The sequence below is a fragment of the Eubalaena glacialis genome, chromosome X (assembly GCF_028564815.1).
Source record: "Eubalaena glacialis isolate mEubGla1 chromosome X, mEubGla1.1.hap2.+ XY, whole genome shotgun sequence".
Taxonomy (NCBI): Eukaryota; Metazoa; Chordata; class Mammalia; order Artiodactyla; family Balaenidae; genus Eubalaena; species Eubalaena glacialis.
The window spans coordinates 95,790,201-95,811,788 of record NC_083736.1 but is presented as its reverse complement, the minus strand read 5'-3'; the positions used below and the strand labels follow the sequence as shown (position 1 = coordinate 95,811,788).

Sequence of the window (21,588 nt, the reverse complement as noted above, 5' to 3'; positions counted from 1 at the left end):
TACCCGCGATGGGGGCTGGGCCGCCCTGGGGTGTGGGGAGACAAAGCGATCCACATCCAGGTCCCCTCTTTCCTGCTTTGGGGCTCGGTGCCCGGGCTGTCTCGTAAGTAAAGCCATTGGGGTCCTGCCCGGCCCCAGTGGGTGTGGTGTCCTGCTCCAGGGGTGTCCTCGAGCCACTTTCCTTCTAAAGGCAGGGGCGTGGGAGGTGAGACAGGTAACGACTCTAAGCCTCAGCTTTCCCCTCTGTAAAATGGGAATAAGGATGCTTTCCCTAAAGGGTCTCTGTGAACATTTAGCGATAACATGTGAATAAGCCGATGGTCCTGTGGTTATCGCAGGATCATGGATGTTTGTATGAATTCAGGCCACTTCTTATTCTTTTTCCACTTTGTTCTCAGGGGACATATGAGGAAAGGAGAAGAAAAAGGCCCTGGTGGGAAGCTCATTGTACCTTCTGGTTGTTAGCATCACTATCCAGTTGTTTCAGTGTCCTTGTCTCTAACGCAGTGCCTAGCACGGTGCAGGGCACACAGTTACCAGTAAAGCATGGTGATTGCTGGATTTGTCTCTCCCTGTGCAGCTCCTCATGCTGGTGGCCTTGCTCATATCAGGTGTCTGAAGGAGGCAGGTTCTGAGCATCTGTGTCCTGATGGCTGCTGGAGCTTCTACTCCGGGTTCAAGGGCAGGAGAGCCCAACACTTCACATCTTTCTTTGGATATGCCGCCTGGCTCAAGTGAGTTCATAGATCTGATAAAAGCATGTTGTGGAATAGCTCCTGTGAGGGTCACAAAATGTAGAGAAGCTACTTTGATTTAATCATGGGAAAGAGGTTTAGCACTTGGGATTTCCATCAGCAGCTACATGCTTTGTAGTAACCCTTGAGGCCCGTCTGATAGAAGTCTTTTTTTCCCCTTCCTTCCTTCCTTCCTTCCTTCCTTCCTTCCTTCCTCCCTCCCTTCCTTCCTCCCTCCCTCCCTCCCTCCCTCCCTCTCTGTCTCTCTCTCTCTCTTTCTTTCTTTCTTTCTTTTTTGGTGCTGAAAAGCAATGGATTGTCCATTTGGGAAGGAAGTTGGCCTTTAACATTCATTGGTAATAAATATACCTAAATTGTTCTCACCTTTTACATAATAATCAGTGATTCCCTTGTATCTCTCAGATGAGTATGGAAATATGCAGTAGTTAGATCTTCCTAACAATTTGACATTGTAATGTAGATTCTTCCCTGGTGACTATGGTTTTTTTTTCCTTTTATAATGACATTTTTAAAAGAACCAGACAATTTCCAAGTGTTAGTTTAAAATGTCAGTGATAGAATTTATTTTTAAAAAAGCATTTGTTACTTTAGAGTTTGCCCTAACAGAATGATACTCAGCTACATTCCCTGAAATAACCAGTTCCTCTTTAATATCATTATGATTTTCCTGAGATATAATGTTTTTATTTCTGTACTTCAGAAGGAAATGAACATCAACTTTCCCTAAATATTTGGGCATACTTTATTGCATATGATTATTTTGGTTATTTGATGACATAGTGTGGATCTGTTAATGTACAAGAGCATAACTGTAAGAATTTTTCACCTGATTAACTTAATTGCATCAGAGAATTATGAATATATAAATATATTTCAAATATTATATTGAGGTATGGTTAACATACAAGATACTGAGCATATTTAAAGTATATGCTCTAAGGACTTCCCTGGTGGTCCAGTGGCTAAGACACCGCACTCCCAATGCAGGGGGCCTGGGTTTGATCCCTGGTTGGGGAACTAGATCCCACATGCCGTAACTAAGAGTTCGCATGCCACAACTAAAGATCCCACACGCCACAGCAAAGATTCCGCACACTGCAGCGAAGATTCCACACGTGGCAACGAAAATCCTGTGTGCTGCAACTAAGACCCGGCACAGCCAAATAAATAAAATAAAAAAAATAAAGTATATGCTCTAAGTTTTGATATATATATGCACCTGTGAATCTAATACTACACTTAAGATAATGAACATATCCATCACCTCAAAAGGCTTCCTTGTGCTCCTTGGTAATCTGCCCACCTAGCTCTCTCCTGCCTCTGTCTCTACTTCAACCTACCTCATTCGCATACAACTACTGACTTTTGTCACTTTAGATTAGTTTTCCTTTCCTGTAATGTGGAAATATTCCATTATATGGATATACCACAATTTGTTCTATCCATTCACCTGTTAATGGATATTTGGGTTGTTTCCAACTTGGGGCTCTTGTAAATAAACTTTCTATGAACATTTGTATATAATTCTTTGCTGGGACATACGTTTTCTCTTTCTAAGTAAATACTTAGAAGAGCAACGGCTGGGTCATATGGTAGTTGTAAAATTAACTTTGTTAGAAACTGCTAAATTTTTTTCCTAAGTAGTCAAATCATTTTTCATTGCCACTAGCAGTGTATGAGATATGAGAGTTTCATCCTCCACAGCCTTGCCAATACTTAGTATGGTCAGTCTTTTTAATTTTGGACTTTCTCAGAGGGGTGTAGTGTTTTCTCATTGTTTTCATTTACATTTTCGTAATGACTAATAATGATGAACATCTTTTCATGTGTTTATTTGACATTTGTATATCTTAGGTGAAGTATCTGTTCAAATCTTTTGTCCACTTATTTATTGGAGTATCTGTTTTCCTCTTATTGACCTTTGTGAGATTTTTAATTCTGGATAGCGGATCTATGAATTGCAAACATTTTCTCTCATTCATTCAATGGCTTGTCTTTTTATTCTCTCAACAGTGTTTTTGGAAGAACAGTTTTAATTTTGTGGAAATTTAGTGCATCGATTTGTTCATTTATGGTTTAGATTTTGCTTTTGATTTCATATCTAAGAAATCTTCACCAAACCTAAGGTCACAAGAATTTTCTACTGTAATTTTTCTAGAATTTTTAAATAGTTTTAGCTTTTATGTTTATGTCAGTGATTCTTTTTGAGTTAACTTTTGTATGTGGTGCATTATATGGATCACAGTTTATGTTTGTGCATATGGCTATCTACTTGTTCCAGTACTATTTGTTGAAAAGACTCCTTTTTCCACTGAATTGCCTTTGTAGCTTTGTTGAAAATCAGTTGTCCATATATGTGTGGGTCTATTTCTGGACTTTTAAATTTTGATATACATTTCTACCTTCATCCCAATACCACATTGCCTTGATTACTGTAGATTTATGAGTTTTGAAAAAGTGCTTAACCTCCAACTTTTTTCTTTTCAAAGTTGTTTTTCATAGACTAGGCCCTTCACATTTTCACATGAGTTTTTGAATAATTCTGTCAATTTTTTAAAAGAATATGCACACTAGGATTTTTTTTTTTTTGGCTGCGTTGGGTCTTCGTTGCTGCATGCGGGCTTTCTCTAGTTGCGGCGAGTGGGGGCTACTCTTCGTTGCGGTGCGCGGGCTTCTCATTGCATGACTTCTCTTGTTGTGGAGCATGGGCTCTAGGCGCGTGAGCTTCAGTAGTTGCAGCACGCAGGCTCAGTAGTTGTGGTATGCAGGCCCTAGAGCACGTGGGCTCAGTAGTTGTGGCTCGTGGGCTCTAGAGCGCAGGCTCAGTAGTTGTAGCACACAGGCTTAGTTGCTCTGGAGCACATGGGATCTTCCCGGACCAGGGATCGAACCCGTGTCCCCTGCATTGGCAGGTGGATTCTTAACCACTGCACCACCAGGGAAGCCCCACACTAGGATTTTTATTGGGATTGCAAGGAATCTATAGATCAGTTTGGGGAGAATAGACATCTTAACAATACTGAGTCTTCTGACCTAGGAGTATGGTATATCCCTTCATTTATTTAGTCCTGATTTAATTTTTCTCAGCAATGTTTTGCAGCATTCAGAGTTTAGGCCTTGCACATTTGTGGACATGGATGTGCAACATAGGTTATCTCTAGGTAGTTCATACTTTTTGATGTTATTGTCATGGGAATATTTTTATTACAGTTTCTAGGTATTATATTTTCACTGAACTGTCAGTAGCCAAATGTTGCTGGGGAATCTTTTTGGTTGAAAGCACAGGTTACTCTAAGATGGAAAAGATACTTGATTCTTAATACCTGTATTAGCCAGGGTTCTCAAAGAGAACCAGTAGGATGTTTATATATAGATAGTGATTTATTTTAAGGAATTGACTCATTAGTTTGTGGAGGCTTTGTGGAGTCTGATGGGGAAAGCCAGCAGGCTGGAGACTCAGGAAAGAGTTTTAGTTGTAGTCTGAAGGTAGTGTGCTGGTGAGTCACGAGGAGCTGATGTTGTAGATAAAGTCCAAAGGAGGGAATTCCCTGGCGGTCCAGTGGTTAGGACTCTGCACTTTCACTGCCGAGGGCCTGGGTTCAATCCCTGGTCGGGGGAACTAAGATCCCACAAGCCACATGGCACGGCCAAAAAAAAAGAAAAAAAAAAAAGAAAAAAAATCCAAAGGAGCTTAATTGTGATCCCCTGTGGGAAAGCAATGTGTGGTTGTAGGTGGGAGGGGAGGGCCAGTGCACTTTTGAGTAAATTACATTAACAGAGACACACCAGCTATCACAGACCTCTGTATGGTAGACATTAAATTAATAGTACACCAACGTCAGATGTGTAGGTCAGGATTTTTCCAAGTGTGGTCGATGGACAACTTCATCAAAATTGTCCAGGGCTGCTTGTTGAAACAGCAGATTCCTGGGCTCATCCTAGGTCTGCTGTATCTAAAATAGGGAGGTGGTTTGGGAGGTGTGTACGCGTTGAATAATTTCTCTTCTTGGTTGTGGTATCATCCAAGTTTGAAAAGCACTGCTGTGGATTTGCAAGAAGGTGGTGTTAAAATTTTGAATCCTTTAATGTGTAATTTTGGCGTCAACTTCTCCTGCAACTCAGCTTTAAGTACCTGCATTTGATCCAGTAGGTAAAAAAGGGAACAATTCTTTCTTTTCAGTAATACTTATTCAGTGTTTTATATGGGAGGGACTACAGTAGTTTCCTAAGGCTGCCATGGCAAAGTACCACAAGCTGGGTGGCTTAAACAATAGAAATGTATTGTCTCACAGTTCTGGAGGCGAGAAACCTGAAATCAAGGTATTACCAGGGCCATGCTCCCTCTGAAACCAGTTGGGGAATCTATCTGTGCTTCTAGCTTCTGGTGGTTTGCTGGCAATCTTTGCATTTCTTGGCTTGGCCCTGCGTAACTCCAACCTCTGCCTGCATCATCACATGGTGTTATCCCTGTTCTTCTGTCTTCATGTGGCTGTCTTCTTATCAGGACACCAGTCACATTGGTTTAGGGGCCACCCTACTCCAGTATGACCTCATCTTAACTAACTACATCTGCAACACCCATAGTTCCAAGTAAGGTTATGTTCTGAGGTACTGGGGGTTAAGACTTCAACATATCGTTTTTGGGGTGACATATTTCAACCCATAACACTCACTGAGCTAGTCCCTGGGGATGCAACACAGTGAACAAGACAGGGCAGTATCCCTGGAGCTTTTATTCTAGTTTGGGGAAACTGTCAATAAGCAGGGAAACAAATCAGTAAGCAGGACCATTTTATATGGGAATAAATGCTTGCAACAAAATAAAATCCATTGAGTAGAAAATGACGAGGACAGGGATTATTGTAGACAGGGTTGTCAGTGAAGCTCTTTCTCAGGAAGTTTTATTTGAGCTGAGTCCCAAATGACAAACTTTATTAAAGACACATGAAAACTTTTTGTAAAACTATCAAAACTTGCATGTACCTATGAAAATTCTAGCATTTATTGAGCTGATATTGTGTGCCTCACATCGTTCAAAGTGTTTGCATGTATTAACTCAATTAATTCTCAAAACAACAACCCATGAGGTAAGGACAGTTGTTTTCCTCATCTTACAGAAGACGAAACTGAGGCACATAGAGGTTCTTTCATTCTCCTAGGGTTCAGAGAGAGCCAGCTATCCCAGTGTCTCTGCAGTAGAATTTTAAAAATTGTGTGATTCCTGACCATTTATCCTTGTAGAAACCAAAACACAAGGCAATATTTTTGCTTTGAACATCTTTCTTCTATGGTCAGTACTGTATAATTGCTGTTATGCAGATGAGGCAATTGAGTGACTATGAGGTGAAGTAAAAGTGCTCAAATTCATACCATTTATAAATGGTAGAACAATGGTTTGGACCTGGTCTGTCTCCATAGCCCACACTCCTAGCCAATATACTTAGGAAGAAGAAAGAGACATTTGTTGAACTATGTCAGCCTATGTTGGGTGATGTTAGGTGGAAACTATGCTTTAGTAGGCATTTTTGCATATACAGACCATATTTATTTAACACAAATGTGAAGATACTAATTATAAAAGTTAAAAGATAATCATCACAGTTACTATGCATTAGACAATTTGATATTTTTCATATTTCTCATTTTTGTTGTTCTTATATGCATGTGGTAATATCTCATTGTGGTTTTAAGTTTAATTTCTCTGAAATCTTAGTCTCTTTTCATCCAAATGTCCTCTTTTTTAAATCTCCATTGATTTACTTAACAAACTGGATCTTTTTCCTGTGAAATTTGCATTCTGGATTATGCTGATTGTATCTCTATTATGCTGTTTGTTCTATTCCTCTGGCCCATCCTATTTCCTTTAAATTGGTAATTACTATATATATAGAGGCTTGCTCAGATTCAGATTGGTGGAAGGAGTACCTGAGATGTGGAGTTGTACTTCCTGTAGCCCTACATCAGGAGCCTCATCATATCTGGTTGTCTTTCCTATTGTGTCTTTGAGACTGACCACTGGGTCCAGGTGTTGTCAGTCTGATCCACCCATTATGAAATTTCCCATAGACCTTTTAACTCATGGTTTTTTAGCCTCTTAAAGATTATGGCCTAGATCTATATTTCATTAATGGTTGCAAATGGTAATGTTTTAATTCTTTTTTTTTTTTTGGCCACACCACACGGCTTACAGGATCTTAGTTCCCTGACCAGGGATCGAACACATGCCCTCAGCAGTGAAAGTGTGGAGTCCTAACCACTGGACTGCCAGGGAATTCCCAGTAATGTTTTAATTCTATAATTTCTTTTGCATTTATTAGTTGGAATTCTTCTATAAAACAAACTTCTCCTTATCAGCTATGAGGTTACACTGAGGTCTGGTTGACACAGAAGAGAAGGATTAATGCTTAATTCTTTTGCAGTATTTCTACTTTTCAAAATAGTGAGTTGTTGGGAGTTCCCTGGTGGCCTAGTGGTTAGGATTCTGGGCTTTCACTGCCATGGCCCAGGTTCAATCCCTGGTCAGGGAACTGAGATCCTGTAAGCTGCACAGTGCAACCAAAAAAAAAAAAAAAAAGTTGTTTCCCTGGGCTCCTCCAAAGCTGGAGGTTTTGTTTGTTTGTTTTCTCTTTTAGAGGGTCATCATAGGCTCTAGACATTTATATACTTGATGTTTTAATCCGTTGCAGTCATTAATATTTTTGATGTTCAAATTGTTCTATTATTGGACCGTGTGAGAGCCTTTGGGTTGGCCTCTGAGTCTTTGGGTTGGCTGTTGTGTCTTTTGACATGTGTGCTTGTATGAGAGTTTGGTTCAGACTCATCTGCTACAATCCCTGCTTAGTCCCAGAATCAGCCTTTTCTCCAAGGAAGCCTGGTTCCTTTTAGTGGGAAATGTGTTTAGTTCAATCTGAGCAACTAGAGTTGTTCATTGCTACTGGATTGGTCATTGTTTCTTGTCCTTTTCAGTACCTGGAGTCAGTAATTATGTATTATATATATATATATATATATATATTTAACATCTTTATTGGAGTATAATTGCTTTACAATGGTGTGTTAGTTTCTGCTTTCTAACAAAGTGAATCAGTTATACATATACATATGTCCCCATATCTCCTCCCTCTTGCGTCTCCCTCCCGCCCTCCCTATCCCACCCCTCTAGGTGGTCACAAAGCACCGAGCTGATCTCCCTGTGCTATGCAGCTGCTTCCCACTAGCTATCTATTTTACGTTTGGTAGTGTATATATGTCCATACCACTCTCTCACTTCGTCCCAGCTTACCCTTCCCCCTCCCTGTATCCTCAAGTCCATTCTCTAGTAGGTCTGTGTCTTTATTCCCGTCTTGCCCCTAGGTTATTCATGACCATTTTTTCTAAAAATAGAACTACCATACGACCCAGCAATCCCACTACTGGGCATAAACTCTGAGAAAACCATAATTCAAAAAGAGTCATGTACCAAAATGTTCATTGCAGCTCTATTTACAATAGCCAGGACATGGAAGCAACCTAAGTGTCCATCAACAGATGAATGGATAAAGAAGATGTGGCACATATATACAATGGAATATTACTCAGCCATAAAAAGAAACGAAATTGAGTTATTTGTAGTGAGGTGGATAGACCTAGAGTCTGTCATACAGAGTGAAGTAAGTCAGAAAGAGAAAAACAAATACTGTATGCTAACACATATATATGGAATCAAAGAAAAAAAAAGAAAAAATGTATTATATTTTTAATGAGAATATCTATCATCTTCCATCCTGAGCTGCTCCTCTGTCATCTTATAGGTAATCATTTTTGTTAGTTTGAGTTTTAACCTTCCATTTAAAAAAATATAATCAATTACAATACGTATATTAGTTTTCTCCCCTGTTCATAGATAAGAGGTGGCATATTCTACACCAGTGCTGTGCAATAGAAGTTTCTGCAGAAATGAAAATGCTATGTATCTGTCTGTTCAGCATGGTAGCCACAGGTTACTTGCGGGTGTTGAGCACCTAAAATGTGGCTGTTGTGACTAAGGAACTGAATTTTTAATTTCATTAATATAACTAATATAAATTTAAATAACCACGTGTGTCTAGTGGCTACTGTATTGGACAGAAGCTCTACACATTTCTCTGCACCGGGCTTTTTTAACTGAACAATATATCCTGGAGATGACTCCACAGAGTCACATCACAGAGAGGGAGTCCTCATTGCTTCCATAGCTGCATAGTCTGCTAGGATGTAGATGGACCATTGGTGATCATCCAGCTCCCTGCTGGTGAACTCTTGTCTTGTTTCTAATTTTCTACTGTTACAAATTTTTCTGAAAGGAATGACCTTGTGCTTATGCCTTTTTATCTTTTGCATTGTTTCTTTGGGATAGTTACTTAGAAGAGTGATTACCTGTTCCAAGGGGAAATACATTTTACTAGTAATTTTACTAGATAGCATTAAACCCTATCCATGGGGGTTGGACCATTTCACATAAGCTCCAGTAATGCCTGGGAAGCCTGTTTCCTCACAGACTATATATTTAGTGAGAAGAGGTAGTTATTTTTTTTCTTTGTATCTCTTATCATGAGTTAGATTGAACAATTTTTACATGTTTAAGGACCTTTTTTTTGTTGACATACCTGTTAGTATCTATTGCCCCTTTTTCTTTCTTGGTGTTTTTCATGTTTTTTGGTCCCCCCCCCTCACTTTTTCATGAGTTCTCTACGTATTACGGATATAACCCTTTGTTGTATGCAAGTTCTAAATATTTTTCCCAATTTTTAATTTTTCATTTTGCTTTGCTTATGTGTTTTTCTTTTGCAATGTATTTTTTAAAATGAATATATCATCTTTTCCCTAATTCCTTCTGGATATTTAGTCATAGTTGGAAATGGTTTCTCACCAGCAAGTTTATAGAGGAACTTCACTGTGGGTGTACTTCTGTGGACAGGAGAGGGAAGAGAGAACGATGGATCATAAGGGGTGTCGGGCATTACAGGAACCCTGAGGGGAGGTCTCATCTTGGGAGAAATCTGTGAAAACTATCCACTAAATCAGGAGACTTAGATGTTCAGATCAGGGTCCCGGTCTGGGCTTGTCTTTGAGAACTTGGTCTCTGTGCTTTCTGTCTCCTGTGGATCTGGGTCCAGGCCCCCACCACTGGGAGACAAGGCCCTAAATGAAGCAGAAACTCCATGTCACCTCTGATGGACCCCTCAGATAACTAAATGGGAGGGACCACCCTCCTAGGGATAAGACAGACACAAAATCACTCTTGAAATCTATCATGCAACCTGGCCAAGAGCTAAGAGAAAATAACCCTCTAGCTCGCACCCATGACAGAACCAAGACTGAAACCACACAGTGTTATTACCTTGACATTCACTGTCCTTCTGGGAGGGAAATCTTGTCAGGAGAAAGTAGTAGCCTCTTAGGGCTCTTCAAGAGAACAAAGGTGTGGGTTACGAGCTGCCTCGGTTTCCCAAGTACAACCTCTCCCCTCTCAACTGCATTATTTCCTGTTTAGATGCCAGGTTTCCTGGACTCAGGGTGAAGCTTGGACTAAACTTGTTTGGAATGGAGTCCCTTTGAGGTCATACCTCACCACCCCATGGTGTGCGCACTAACATCCACCTTGCTGCCTGTGGACATCTCCAGTTACCCAGGTCTACTGATCAGGAGAGGGAAGGTGTGGGATGCAGATGTGGAATTGGACTGACCATGCCTGGTACACAGTAGACACCTAATTCACATTTAATAAAGAAATGAGATGCAGATACAGGAGTAAGCAGGAAATGAAAGCTACCTATATGTCCTTTCATTCTTTTTATACACATGAATTCTTTAACGGGCATTGGGATCATACAACAGTTAATTTTTGTAATCTGCTTTAAAGGAAACTTTTTGTTTCTATTCCTAAAAATTATATCTTTTCATTGGGAAAAAAATAACCCGTGGAAAATGAAGAAGGATGCCTCTAAGTAGATGTGTGTGACAGTATAGTGGGTCATCTATGAAATGGCATGTTGATACCTACCTCAGATCTGTTGTGAGGAAAAATGAACAAACCGATAGAAGATATCTGATCTATAATATCATAAAACTTCAATAAATATATGTATGGTTTCTCCTCTGTTCTCCCCTAAGAAAACAGATGACTTAAATAAAAAGAGCTCATAGAGATCATTTGGATTTGAAGGAGCAGAAAGGAAATGTATATGTTATGAATGTTATGCCATATATATTCTCTTTCAGAGCTTCTAAAATGGACACACCTGTTTTCTCAGTTTCTTTGCTAACGGAATCAGCAGACACTATTTTTAGTCGCTTTTTATCTGCTGTGTTCAAAGTCTTAGAGTTGCCATGTCTCAGCTAGCTCTAAACAGTGTCTCAGTGCCTCCTGAATATGACACTTCTTCCCTTTGTCCAGGCCTAATTTTTCTGTCTTTCATTCACACTGTTGCGCAGCTAGGCCTGTACATCCGAAACCTAATCTGGGTCATCCTGGTGAAAGAAGATGTGATTGCAGGCAGTTAGTTTTCCTGTGTTCAGACTAACACCCAAATCCTTCAGTTGGTTTGGGCATGTATCCCATTTTGAACTTGAGCTGATATTGTATTGCAAGTGATGGGCATGTGTGTATTTTCCTTTTCTTATTTTTAGTTGCATAAGGAAGGTATTTTAAAGTTGATTTCATTCTCACATGTTGATTGTTCCTGGGGACTTTGTCTGATTTATCCTGTGACTAAACTTTTCCCCTGAATCCTGCTGTTTAAGCATTCTTCCCTCTGGATGCTGTAGGGCTGGGTGCTAGGTGATCTCATGCAGACCCTCACCCTTTCCCTTCCCTGTGGAGTTCACTGCTTGGCTAATTGGTGGTTAAATACATGGCTTGCTCTTAGCTCAAGGGGCTTTATTTGGGAGAGAACAGAAAGAAGCATGTTGTGAAACTACTTTCATCTCATGACCTTCACTAAAATCCTGGGAAGTGGAGATGTCGTCTGACTGCTGAATGTAAGGTTTATTAGAGAGAAATGCTTGCTGGCATCTCTGATTTTCTCCTAGCCCAACTAGGAGTGTCATGTGGTAGATTCATGAATTAGTTCTGAGACCACCCATTACTTAATTCCCGTGGCTTAAGGATTCCCCATGTTGACGCTGACCTACTTTCCTATGGGAAGGGCTAGGGACATTTATTCTTATTATATTTTGCACTTCCAAAACCAAGACACTTTTGTTGTAGATAAAAATGGATAGACAATGCATGAAAGGAAAAAAAATCATTAAAAGTCTTAAAAGTCTATTTCCCGTGGATAAGAACGGTCCACATTTGACTACATATTTTTTTTCAGAAATTGTACTATGCAAGTATAATTATGCATTTTTAAGAATAGCAATGAGGTGAAATCCTACTTACAGTTTTATAAACTACTTTTTTATGATAAACACCATATTTTGAAAGTCAAGCCAGTCAATATAAGCTCACATAATAATAAAAATGATCCTATAATTTCTAATGATCCATTTAGGTATGATAATAATAAGAATCATTAATATTTGTTCCTGACCTGTTCACTGCCCAGCACTGATATAGGCGTTAACCCTATGCTTACTCATTTTATCCTCCCCACAGCCTATGAGGAGGAGCTCCTGTTGCCCCACTTTAACCATCAGGGAACTGGGGCACCGTGAGGGCAGGGCTAGCCAGTCACAAGACTAAGATGTGAACAGATTCTGTGTGGCTGCCGAGCCCCACAGCTATCCTGTGTACACTAACTAGTGCTTCGCATCTGATAAGACCCTCAGCCTCACTGTTCATTAGGGCACAATAAAACAAATCAAACCGAGGTACAACATTTTCCCCCAGTTTAATAACAGGGAATTTAAAATATTGATAGCAAGCAATACGGTTTGGAATTGGGGGAATTGTGTCCTGTTATACTGTGGAATGGGCTCCCCAACATCTTGTTCTCCCTTCCTGTGCCTCAGGGATGTTCCTCTTCTAAATTTATGGCTCTCCTGTAGGCAGAGCAGAGATTGCTTATGTTTCCCAGTGATTTTATTATTTTGTGTATTTACAAGAGTAATACATATTTGTTATAGGTAAAAATACAACACATAGAAAAGGAAATAATACAACAATGCCCTAAACACAGCACTCAAAGGTAATCCCTGCTAATGTTTTCATCTGGGTTATGTTTTCCCCAAAGTTTTCTTATATGGGAATTTGGGTATTTATGCATGTACGGATGCATTCCTATGCTTCTGTACAAAAGGTAAGATCTCATTTTAGTTTTTTAACCTGCTTATATCACTGTAGTGGGTTGAATTATATCCCCCAACAAGGTATGTCCAAGCCTTAACCCATACCTGTGAATGCGACCTTATTTAGAAGTACGGTCTGAGCACATGTAATTAATCTTGAGATGAGTTCATATTGAATTTAAGGTGGCCCCTAAGCCCAATGACTGGTGTCCTTATAAGAGAAAGGAAAGGGGGATTTCACACACACAAGGAAGGAGGCCACGTAAAGATGGAGGCAGAGACTGGAGTTTGCTGCTCTAGTATGGCCCTGCCAACACCATACTTTTGGACTTTGGTCTCCAGAAGTGAGAGAGAAGAAAAAATTCTGTTGTTTTAAGCCATGAATTTCATGGTTTTTTGTTTTTTGTTTTTTATGGCAACCTTAGGAAACTGATAAACTCAGTAAAAACATCCCCCAAACGTCACTGACTGTGAATAAACATCAAAGTCCTATTTTTTCATAACTGCTGGGATAGTAATATCAATAAAGATATAGGGAAAACGAAATAAAAAATAGGCTAAAATGTATTATGTATCAAGTGCCTTTTATGTATGAGTTTATCAGTGCTTCCGGCACCTCTATGAGGTAGATACTGTTGCTAATCCTCATTTTATAGATGAAAAACTGTGCAACAGGGAGAATAAGGACTTGGCCCAGGACTGCACAGTTGGGGAGCAGGACAGCTTGGGTTTATACCCGGCACCTCATGCTCCAGAGCCAGGGAAACTGTCAAAGATTTGATATTAAGTGACAGGAGCAGTGTGCACAAAGATGCATATTTTAAGTGGTTATTAAAAGTAACACTCAGTATGTTAACATATTTATACAAAATATCTGAACCTAGTGACAAAAAGGAGGCTTGTGACCTTGGTGGGAGCACGTTCATTGCAATTATGGGGACAGAAGCTACAGTGCAGTGAGATAAGGAGACAGTGGGAAGTGAAGAGTGTTAAAAGGGAATGCAGAAAATGCTTTCTGGAACTCTGATTTTGAAGGGTGGGAGAGAAAGGGGAAAAGAGAGACAGAGGCCTGTGACTGTATGGGGATGAGAGGGACAAAGAGGGATTAAAAAAAATCTTCAGTTCCTTGAAAGTATAAAAGTTAATGTGCAGGAGCCATGTCATCTCAGATTTAACCATTGACTTTTCACATATTTTCCTCTTCCCTCCACATTAGAGGTAAAGAGACAACTCTAATGGAATACTATGGGTTTTGAGCTCAATATATATTTAGTTATTAGTGAATGAAAGAGTGAAACAAAGAAATGTTAGTAACCCTCGGAATTTTGCCTCTCAGGGTGACAGCAGATGGCTGGAGTTCTGGTGTGATGTGGCTGGATGATGCATGATCTGAGGACCCCTGCACTGGTGAATGTGGGGTGAGTCCCAAATTTTCCTATAAACATATTAACGTACAGAGCAGTCCAGGAGCAGCAGTTAGGCAAACACCACACCTCGCTGCTCTGGTGCCACCTCTCACTGAGCTCATCAGGTGAGTCAAAGGCAAACCTGTCTTCCCAGCGTGGGGAACCGGATTAGGATCAGCACACAGGTATGATGTGGAGCAGCTCTTAGGAGCTTCTGTAACACCAGAGAATGAAGAGAACCTACTATCTCAAACCCTTCAAGTCAACACATGTCAGAGAGATATTTGCTCCCTTCCTCTAGATGTATGTAATCTCTGTAGGAGAAACAGTGAGAAATGACTTTTCATAATTCCTGCCTTAGTCCCGAGGCTCAGGCAGCCCCTACTGTTGGATCCCAACATTTAAAAGGCACTGAAGTCCCACCACGTGCCATATACTCTGGGCAGGTTTCCTCATTCACCCCTCAGGACAGCTCTGTGACACAGGTATCATGAGTCCCACGTCACAGATGCCCAAGCTCAGGCTGACAGAGCCTAGGTCACCTCTCCAGGTAAGTGGTGGGATAGGATGAGTTTCCATCCCTCACCTTCTCTAGAGGACACAGAGCAGCCTCCCTTTCAGAAGATGGGCTTCCAGGGCTGGAGAAGTGGTCGATCACACTCCCTGCTATTGTGCCCTGTGGGTACTCACTCACCAACCCCTCTGGGTGAGGAAGATGACAGAGGAGATGAAATCCCGCCCCTTGTGTCAAGAGAACTGGGTGTTGGCCATATCCATTGGCTCATCCCTGTAGTGCTGAATTGGACTGGTGCAGAAGCATAGATGGGACAGGTGACCCAGAGGGAAGGAAAGTGATATGTACAGAGCTACTTTAAGCAAATGCATTTTATATTTCATCTCCTTTGATCATAACCAGCTACTCTCTCCCTCCCTCTCTCTCTCTCTCTCTCTCTCTCTCTCTCTCTCTCTCTCTCTCTCTCTCTATATATATATATATATATATATATATATATATATATATATATATATATATATATAATTCAAATCAGGATACTGACTTTAAGGGAGTTTAAATAAATCAGGGCAACAACTTTATTTTCTCAGGATCAACAGCTAACTGTGGGATTATTCTAAAGTTTTTCATTTTTCGTCTTGACTCTTCTTGGGCTCTGAATGATTTAAACTCTAGGGGCTGCCTTATTTGCTCTTGGAGCGTTGTTCACTGTATTTTTAGAATTGTGAACTACATAATTTTTAAGTTGCAATATTATTGAGATTTAAAACACATTCTAAATGGAGAATATACTAAGAATTGTTTGAAAACAGGGGAGAAAGCATATGCAAACTACTACTCAGCTACTGGGTTAGTATCCCTGGTTTGTGATACATGCTTAATAACAAACAAAGAGATTGGCTCATAATTTAAACAGCAAATTCATGTAAAATTATAAATGAACAATAAACATGTCAAAATCTGCCCAAACCACAAGCATTAATAAGATGCAGATATAAATCCTGAGAATTCATATTGAGTGGAAAAGACAAGATGCAAAAGATGAGTAATGTGACTCATTTTGGAAAAGACCCTGTGGGTGTGCAGGGTGTCATGTGCCTTCACCACAGGCACACGTCTGGAAGGGAGGCATCATTCAATGATTACAGACCCCTTTGGGTTAGGGGGTAGGGTCACGCTACTGAGAGATACCGGATAATTTCATTTTATAGATGTACTTTCATATATTGTTTGAAATATTGTATTCAGGGAAAAAGCATTTTGACAAAAATTTGAAAGCAGAATATACTTGCAAACAGATTCAGAAAAGTAATGTACACAGGCATTCATTACTTTGGAAAAGCCTTTATTTTTTCAGTTACATGGAAAAACAAAGCAGGAAAAAATAGAATTGCAAGTGTCTCTGTCTGCACAGGTGTGTGTTTCGATGTCTCCTCCAGCTCTATCACCCTAAGTACTCACACTCTCACAGCTGCAGCTTTATCTTCAGTTCAAACCAAAGCTGGACTTCCAATTTCAGGTTTAGATTTCCTAGAAAATGATGGAAACAGGTAGATGGCTGCCAGTAGATTTTAAAATTCCATAAAACTCTAGCTGAAACCATTAGACCAACATCTGAACCTCCATCACTCCCTCCCTCTTGCTGAGCCTCTGAGTCTGAGACTCTCAGAGCTAGCATCCTGGATCCAGCTACCTGCAGACAGCCATCTCCATTTTTATTTTTTAAGGAAAATGAGTACACATAGCAAAATGGAATAAATGTCATCGAACAGTTTGTTTACTAAGATACCAATTCTGTTTGGAAAATTCATATGTCTCTTAAAGCAGTTCCATTCGCTGTTGATCACAAATCTACATCGTGTTCATTGATTTCTCTCTTGTCAGTTGATGGGTCCACACTGTAGAGGGGTCTCTTTCAGAGAGCGGGGCATTCATCCTCCATTACCCCACCCTTGTACAGGCTGCCCAGTCCTTCTCATACCCCCGTCTGCCCTGTCGGTCATCCTCTGTCCAGGACACTGGACACAGCTGTTCAGATCCCACTTGGATGCCCCATCCTCTCTCCCCCGCCCCCCACACCCAGTGCTGCCCTTCGCCCACCCACCACCCACTGCCAAGGCGCTACTGTCACCTGGTGTTTCATCATGTGCAGCCCCCAGCGTATATGTTTTCACAGTCTTATTTTGTACCTATCTTTTTTTTTTTAGACAGAATTAGAATCATTTTGTACATAGATTCAAAAGCTGTTTTGAAGGAGGGTATTTGTGGGGTTTTTTTTTCCCTTCCAAGCTGACCCATTTTTGTCAGGAAGTTTGATGATGGCGGTACATTGATGCCACCTCGTGACAGAAACCTGAACTGCAGTTTGAACATCGTGAAGCAGAAAGGTGGGAGGGAGGGGCTGTGACCCACACCCAGCTGGCAGAGCTTTCTGGAAGTCTGCGTGGAAAGGGGGGCATTCCCAGGATACAGGGACATTGAGATATCCAGACAGAAAGTGCAGCCTCCTTCTATGGTGAAGAAAAAGTTTTATGTGAGTGGAAATAAAAGATCATTTAAACATTTTACTCTTTGAGATCTCTGGATGAATAGCTAGAAATCTTATTAGCCAAAATGGATCAAGGCCACTTAAAATCTTTGTGATCTTCTTTTGTACTTTTATGGCCATCTTTTCACATAAATACATTTCTATGATATATTTTAAATATTTTTATAATTTCAATTTTTAATATTGATTGAGCATTGCATCATATGATGCTCCGAACTATTTCACCAGTACCCAAGTAGTGAAAATTTAGTGCCCTTACCATATTTCCTGTTACAAACAACAGTATACTTAACACCCTTGCTCATATATACATATATATCTTTGAAGTGTTTCTTTATATAATTTCTTGAAAATGTTCTTTATAAACAAGGAAATATGTAATATTTTATATTTACACAACATTGGAAATAATATTACTAATTTATATTCCTAACATCATTGTAAGAAAGTGCCTGTTTCTCCACACATTAGAAATAATGTGAATCTTTGCTTTTCCTATAGGCAGCAAATCATCTCTCCTCATTGTTTTGATTATCACTTGTTTTTGCTGCTTTTCTAGAATTCCGTCATAATGTTGATGGAAATAAACAACTAACAATCTATAATAGGAATAGAAAAGAGTTTTATTTGAGCCAAACTGCAGACTATAGCCCAGAAGCCAGCTTCTCAGATAGCTCTGAGGAACTGCTCCAGAGAAGCATGGTTTTTAGCACAGTTTTATATCTTGTCAGAACAAAGAACATTAAACAAGTCAGGGATACATTTCTTCAATGTTTCAAAAAAACAGACCAGCACATACACGTACAGCACATATAGCACGTACAGTGTGGCCTTGGCAGCTAGGAAGGGAGTCTTATCATCAAAGGAGTACCAGCATTAGCATCCCAGAAAGAGGGGCATTTAATCTTTACTTTTAACATGGACATTCTTTACTTCTGGTCAGTGTGCCCTTTTCTTTAGTAATTAAAGCAGATGTACAATGTATGTTTGAAAGGCCACAAAGAGGCCGTTTTAGTTAGCACAAAATTCAAGTTAACTCATGTATAAGCTAGAATGACTTCTCCATACCTCAATATGTGAAAATTTCTTTTATCACTATGGATGTGACATAATTAATTCTCACAACCTTGTGTTACAGAGTGTTTCTGATATTCCCTACTAACACTGTGGATGGCATCTGAAAGTGTCTGTATACTGCTAAAGGACACATTCCTCAGGGCTATTTGCTATTGAGCTGACTGTGTCCTCTTTGAGTCTAGAAAACTGTCTTGGGAGAATTCTAGTATTATGATAACAGAATCTGTTTGGTGTATGAGTGTGTGTGTGTGCGCACACGTGCGCGTGAGCGCGCGTGCACGCACTGACAGCCACATTTCCTTCTGCTTCCTTCTGTGCCTTCATGGCGTTGCTTGCCATTTGGTCTCCCTTCCTAAATTCAGACCCAGAAGTGAAGCTAGGGAATTACCAGGATGGCAGTCTTTATAACCAAATCCTAATCACCACCCTTAACTGCATCCTGAATGTAAACTTCTAAAAGGGAAATTGTTGGTACAAAGGGTGTGCAACGATATGGCCCTTTGAGAAGTCCTGCCATACTGACACCCAGAAAGATAGTTCCAGTGTAATCTCCCCAAAGTGGAGTCACGTGAGAAAGGCCACAGTGGAGTGAAGGAAGTCGTAAGGCTGATACTATGTCACACAGGCCAGGCCCTGGATTCTATCGTAGACCCACTCTCAAGTCACCACCACAGTGGGAAGATGTGGACGTGATCACACATAAATTAAACTTTGCACACAAGCACAACCTGCAGTAATATTTGTGGGGGAAAAGCATTGCTTGGAGGAACAGAGGACATAGAGTCAGCAGGTCTGGGATACAGCCCCCATTTATATAAATTAACATTTATGTAAAACACGTGACATGTAAAACACGTGCATCTAGACCTTTGTATGGAAAAGATTGGTTGTTACTGTGGTAAAACAAGACCAGGCCAGTATCATATTTTTAACAGCTTTCTTGCAATATAATTTACAATGTACAAAGTCCACACATTTTAAGAGTACAGTTTGATGATTTTTAGTAACTGTGTAGAGTTATACAACCATTATCATAATCAAGTTTTAGATGTTCCATCACCCCAAAAAGTCCCATTGTGCTTGAATGCAGTTAATGCCCACATTCATCCCTAACCCCAGGAACCCAGGGACTCACCTATTCTGGACACTTCATACAATGATTCCACTTATTTCTTCTGATATTTGGTTTCTTTCACTTGACATACTGTTTTCAGGGTTCATCCATGTTGTAGCGTGTATCAGTACTTCATTTCTTTTTTATTGCCAAATAATATACCACATTTTATTTATTCATTAATTTGTAGACATTTGGGTTGTGTCCACTTTTGGCTATTATGAATAATGATGCTACGTACATTCACGTACAAGTTTTTATGTAGACATATGTTGTCATTTCTCTTGGCTATGTACCTAGGAGTGGAACTGCTGGGTCGTATGGTAACTCTCTGTTTAACTGTTTGAGGAACTGCCAGACTGTTTTCATGACCTTGATAATCTTGAAGAATACAGGCATAGTCTCTTATTTTTCTTGTGATTAGCCTGTGGTTGTGGGTTTTGAGAAAGAATACCACAGAGTTGAAGTGCCCTTCTCATCACATCATATCTGGGAGGACATGGTACTCACATGACATCACTGAGTCACTGGAGATGTTGACCTTCATCAGTGGGTTAAGGTGCTGTTTGCCCAGTTTCTCCAGTGTACAGTAACTGTTTTCCATTTGCCTCCTCTGTTCTTCAGAAGTGAGTCACTAAGTCTGCCCTACCCTCAGAGGTGGAAGGCAGATTTCAGGTTCACTTCACAGAGGCAGGGTATCAACATATATTATTTAGAATTATTCAATAAAAACAATTTGTCTCCTCTCATTCATTATTAATTCAAATATATATATAATTATCTGTTTATATCAATGTGGCTTCATTTTTTTAAGTCTGTATTTTATTTCATTTAGTATCATTCTATTCTTTTATTTTCCACTCTAGAATCTTTCATTTTTTACCAGAAACCTTTATAACCTGCCTTTATGTGTCGTTTGACTAATGGGAACCTCCAGTGAGAGCAGCCCCCTCCCACCCTACTGTTCTCTGGCCCCAGACAATCAGGAATTGCAGCCCCTGGGCTTCAGCCTTTGCCTCCAAGTGTGGGAAAGCCATTCAGGCTGAGTCAGTAAGAGTCTTTCTGGGATGTTCAGAATTTGTGTGATACTTGTCTCTTGTTTGTTTGCTTGCTTTTTTAAAAAATTTATTTGGCCGTACTGTGCAGCATGTGGGATCTTAGTTCCCCAACCAGGGATCAAACCCAGGCCCCCTGCATTGGGAGCACGGAGTCTTAACCACTGGACCGCCAGGGTAGTCCCTGCTTGCTTGCTTTTAATCATGGATGGACATGGACATGCATCTAGAGCTACCAGTGGGCATACCTCTCCTCTCTTGCAGCAAATTACAAAAATTATGGTGGCCAAGTAAGGTAACAGGGTGGTGCTCTTTCTTTTTCCTCAAAAGAGTTGAATGTTGAGTTGTTTTTTTTGTCACTTTCAAGTACTTGTGTTTGACAAATAAAACCCACCATGTTAACTTGGCACAATGAAAAGTACATCCCAGTTCAATGCCCAGTAAAATGGAATTGGTCCTGATTCCATTCTTGATACTTCATTAAACTTTCTCTTTAATCATGTGCATTGATTATCCATATTCTAAGGAGCATTAAGTGTGTGTGTGTGTGTGTGTGTGTGTGTGTGTGGTCTAGCAAAAAGCAAAGGTAAAGAAAATTCTAGATACATGGAGAGGAAATCATTCTATTCCATCAGAACAATGCTAAGTGTGTTTAGAACTTAATGAAAATGGTCTTTGTAACCACAAAAACATAAGATAGGCAGCAGACATACAAAATTATGCTCAATTCTACTAGTGAGGCTGATCCTTGTCAGTTCATATTTTAGAAAAAGTCTGTGTGGTAAAATGTGCATATAACAAAAGCCTATGCAGATTTAATAATATAAAAATATTAACACAGTTAAAACTTGTTGATACAGGAAGTGCTAT

At 40.0% G+C, this 21,588-nt stretch overlaps 1 long non-coding RNA gene across 1 annotated transcript in view; it reads left to right on the top strand.

The window, feature by feature from the left end:
- Positions 1 to 21,588, top strand: part of LOC133082661 (uncharacterized) — a 40,899-nt gene continuing 19,311 nt past the window's right edge. Inside the window, exons 1-3 of the long non-coding RNA XR_009698970.1 lie at positions 1 to 103; positions 581 to 734; positions 14,341 to 14,422. This is a non-coding gene — a long non-coding RNA (uncharacterized LOC133082661). The remainder of the gene's footprint in view (positions 104 to 580; positions 735 to 14,340; positions 14,423 to 21,588) is intronic.